Source organism: Thunnus thynnus, chromosome 9, assembly GCF_963924715.1.
Source record: "Thunnus thynnus chromosome 9, fThuThy2.1, whole genome shotgun sequence".
Taxonomy (NCBI): domain Eukaryota; kingdom Metazoa; phylum Chordata; class Actinopteri; order Scombriformes; family Scombridae; genus Thunnus; species Thunnus thynnus.
In genome coordinates this window covers 31,550,044-31,555,224 of record NC_089525.1, presented here as the reverse complement: position 1 = coordinate 31,555,224, position 5,181 = coordinate 31,550,044, and positions in this window count along the sequence as shown.

The window sequence follows — 5,181 nt, the reverse complement described above, 5'->3', positions numbered from 1 at the left end:
AGCGGTGATTTGCTCTTTTACAGTCTTGTTAATCCTGAATGAAAGACTGACTGACAGATTAGTGTGTGTGGGCTGCTTGTAATTTCCAGAGACCAGTAGACTTTTCTCGTTAAGGGGTTTGAATGACAGACGGCTGAGAAGTGGTTTAGTGTATTTCTGTCTCCTGAGGAAAACTCAACACAAGGCATTTACATGTGGAGAGAGAGAGAGAGAGAGAGAGATTAGCTGTTTATTACAGCGAATGCTCACATTTAACAGGGACACTGTAAATGCCAAGACAAAAGGTTGTATAACAGTGTGTGTGGTTGTAAGCATATGCGTTGTGTGTCTTGGAATATGTATAATTATATTTCCTCTGTGTTTCTACTAAAAGCAACAAAACTAAAATGTGCTGATGGATTTTTTTTTTCTGTAAAATATGAAATGTAAGGTAAGCTGAATGGAAAGCTGCTTAGATGATACAAGCCTGAATACAGAATAAAGTTGTTAAATCAATTGCAAAAAACCCCCCAAAAAACAACGAGATAACAGTTGAATCATTTTTATCATTTTTTGGCCTTGTATCCTGTTGATGTAATGAAAAACTGTTGTGAAAACTCAATGACACCTTGGTTTTTGTGAAATCTCACTGCAGTATAATGGACTCACAGCATGTAAGCACAGATACATTGGTGTCATTCATGCATCCAAACATGAAATATGAAACCAGAGACTGTCATTTTGATTAGTTTTTCTCCATTTCTCACCAAGTGGTAAATCTGATCCAGTGGAGGTGCTAAATTAAAGGTCAGGGTTCACCAAAGTCATTTGGGATCATCTTCTCTTTTTCCTGAGAACAAAACTCATGTGCAGAACCAGACCAACAATAAATTGATTCTCTTACAAGTATTGTTTGTGTGTCCAAAGCTTGATATATCTTATTCCCCTGTGCCGCAGACCTCCATTGTTGTCCAAAAAAAAGCCACACAGCTGCACTGGGTGTCATGTTCCTTCACCTCAAAGAGTTTGGTTAGAAACAGCTCCAAAGACTAATAACAGCGATCATGTTTTCAGTCTCCTGAGAGTAGTTCTGTGTAAGGCAGATATCACTGAACATTTTCCAATTTACAGAGCTTGTCAGTAGCTTGTTGTGCTTTTGACTTCCTACTACACTGTACATTGTAAATTTCTCAAAAAACTTCAGTACAAAGTCAAGAGGTTGTGATATGTAGCACAATAAGCCATCAAAGCTATAAACTGGAAAATGCCTTACACAGAACTACTCTCTGGAGACTGAAAACATGATCACTGTTATTAGTCTTTCTAAACAAAGTAACATAACCAAACTCTTCACAATGAAGGAACATGTCACTCAGCACAGCGGTGTGACTCACTGATGTGTTTTTAATAGTTTTTGGACAACAATGGAGGTCTACGACACAGAGGAAGAAGATATATCAGACTTTAGATACAGACACAATACTTGTCAATAGATCGGTTCATTGTCGGTTCAGCTCTGCACATGAGATTTCTTGACTATAAGAAAAATATAGAAAATCATTAGCTATATCCTTCAAGTAAGTGCTGGACAGATGGATCACCATCTGCAAGCAAAGAACAGGAAGGCAGTATCTTTTAAACAATTAAACTTAAGGTAAGTTGAGAAAATGCTGAAATTAGATTAATTTGTACATACGATGAAAATGTATTTGTAATGTGTACCAAGGCAGACTTTGCTGCATCCATACACACATATAAACTGAAGCCATCAGTCATTATGTGGACTGTGTGAGTGTGTGTGTATGTGTGTTAGATTCTGTATTTTGTGTGCAGGGGTGGGAACCTCAGCTGCACTGGGACACAGCCAGGAGGGAAAATCACAGACATTTTAAACCCGAAAATGAAGGCAGGAAGGAGGAAAAGGAGGAAACAAACAGGAGTGGATGGAGGGGGTCCGGAGGAGGCTGAGAGAGGAGAGTGACTGATGAAGGAGGAAGGAAGGCAAAGTGATGTATTTAAGCGGACACAAAAAAACTATAGATGTGAGTGGCAGGGCAGATTATAGGAGTGAAATGGACAGATGGAGAAAAGGAAGAAGGGACAGAGGTGAAGAGGAGAAAGAAGCTACGTATTAGCCACCTGAACAGACCAATTGTTCACTTCTCCTCAAGACGTAATGCAGATACACCAGAAAACACATCAGTTCTACATTGTATTATCTAGAGACTAGTATTCTAAAACGTCTTTAAACAATGTGATTTGTATTCAAAGTAGGTTTTTTAATTAATCGTACTTAAAATTCCTTATTCTTTAATTTTCATGTGTAGCCTGTAACAGTATTTTTCTACAACAGGCCTTTTTAACGGACCGCAATTTGTCACAGCAGGAAAAACAAGTGTAAAAAATAAAATTTCTGTGTCCTGGTATTATATTATGTATGTATAGCATATTGTACATGCTGCTTCATTGTCACACTGTCATGACTTACTGGAACACTTACAACACAAATACAACAGAGTCGCTGTTCACATTATTAGTAACACATGGGCTGCATCCAAAACCACACCCTATTTATTATATAGTTCACTATATTCATCCATTTGAGTGTCCAAATTTGAGTATAAATATATGCTCTATATCGTGCCCTCAAAAATTCCCACAACAGACCAAAAAAAGTACAGTTCTGCAGAGTAGTACAGTTCTCTATGCTAATAATCCCACAATGCAATATATCACATTTTGTAGATTAAAAAAACTACAGTTGTATGACTCAATATGTCATATGACACAAAATGATGATGATTAATAATCTTGATTTACTTCTCATCATTAACTAAACTAACAAGTGTCTGTTACATAGGGAGTCGTGAATGAATTTGGAAATAGCTTAAGTGTCTGCTGTGAAAAAGGCCTATTATAGTCAGTGTAGTTTCATTTAGCAATGTTTATGTATCCACATACATCTGTGCCACCTGTATATGTACAGTACAGAGCTGTTACAGCCTGGTCACCCTTCACGCAGTCTTTGGGTCGGGCCTGGGATGGCTGCACCGGTTTATTTTCCACATGCATGGTCTCTATACTAAAATGACCAACTTAGAGTACGTTACCCACAACTGGGACAAGTTTTTAGTGTCCAGTGTTTGTTAAGTGTTTGTCGGGATCAGGATCAAGCCCATTCTGACCTCAAACTCAGGCTAGGGACCAATGCGCAGTTTTGTTGTTGGCGAACCACCATTAGACCAAGAGAAAAAATGATGCAAGCATTTTCTGTATCCTTTGTGTTATTGCTAACATTTAGAAAACAATTAAAAAAACTAGCATGAACAGCAAAATTCAGACACATTAGAGGTACATTTTCAGATGCGTCTGTAGTAGTAGTGAGGACATGGTGTGACTGTATTGGTTTTGGCTTCTCTGTTGGCTCTTGGAAAATTAAAAGTGAGGACATTAACATATCAAAGGTCAGACATAGGAGCAGCCAGTCCCCCAGGTGCTGTGAAAATGTACCGCTTTCGGTTGATCTATGGCCTGACTCAACCTCAAAACTGAATCCCAGCTGCTGATCTGTTGGCTTCCAGATCAGAAAACCTGTCAACATGAGAGCCTCATTTACATCTAAAGTGCTCTCTCTCTTCTGTTGTTTAGCCCACACTCATCAAGAGTGACTTGTAGTGACTCCAACAATAGAATATGGATTTATATAATATATAGAAAAAAGAGTCAGTCACCTTATAGTCCACAGTGAATACACATTTGGTGATTTTTGACATCCAACTCAGTCACTTTTAAGGCTGCAGTTTCTACTGTTGTTGAGTTCATATTTTATTAAGTTTCAATTTGTTGATGTTAGTGAAGGTTATGAAGAGGAGATATAAATAAAATCTCTGACTTTATGTGTAATTTTATATTGCAATATCAATATACAAATTATATGGAGATACATTTTCTACAAAATCATTTGACAACTCTATTTTTATGATGTTTGCATGGAGTACTTTGGTTTGTCAGGTAATTAGTTTGCTGAATTAACCAAAAAAAAAGACACTCCTGTCTAGTTATCTGCTTATTGATGCACAACATGAGGGAAGAGACACCTCTGTATAAAAATTATGCAAAATCTCTATCAAATTTATAGAGCGCCCTCTGGTGGCTGTTTGAAATATTGCATATTTAACTGCGCTTGTGTCAAACTGGCATTGGCAGTTATTTTACCTCACCTGTAACAAGTAATGTGGTCATTACTAAGGTGAGTTTATTTAATTACCCATGTTATAGACCTTTATTTTAATATAACTTTATAGCCTATGTATTTTTATTTCTATTCAGATACCACACACTCACACACATACATAAACTTGAATATACCAGCGTATTGGAATCAACAGGCCTTCTTTTGTACACTGAGTGGTTATCTTACTGTAAATGGGAATGGAGGCTGTTTTGTTGTTTGTTACAGCATCATAGGTCAGGGTTACACATCATATCAGATGTTGTGCTGCTGCATTGCCTCAGCCTGGTTAGCTTTGGTTGGATTTAGTGGGAAAATGTAAACCCCTGACTGGTATAAAAACTAAACTGGGAAAGAAAGCTTCCCTTCGGACAGCTGCAGTAGATATTCTACATGAAATGCCAGAAAAATGGTTATTTAAAATGATCATTAATACCTCTGAACTTTATTAAACTGTAAAAATTTACATGTGTAATTAGAAATTAAAGTTTATATTTAAAAAGTACAATATAAAAAAGGCTAATTAATGATATTATTTTCTTTTAGGCAGGTTTTCTTTGATACTGTACCCCAGTGGACATCCAGCAGGTAGTGAACAGCTGCTGAATGACTTGTTGTGACACGCTGCCATCTAGTGGACATTGTATAATATCAGCCAGTTTTAGGTAAATGTACAAAACAAACGGAGCATATAGTTTACTGTAGTTATGACAGTGACCTCAGCTTCACACTCTTATCAGCAGTCTGCAGGCAGACGACCACTGTCGGGCCGAATTTCTACCGACGCCTAAATTTTCCTGGCAGGCTCAGTTACATGAAAATCAACTCTTGCAGTGTAACGTACAGTATATACATATCCTGAAGTGTTTATCTGGTCGCAACTCATTATCTTTATGCAGCGGTTGTCACATGACATGCTGCCACATGAGCACAATATTCTGAGAAGAGCAGATTCAGAGAAGCAGCAGGTC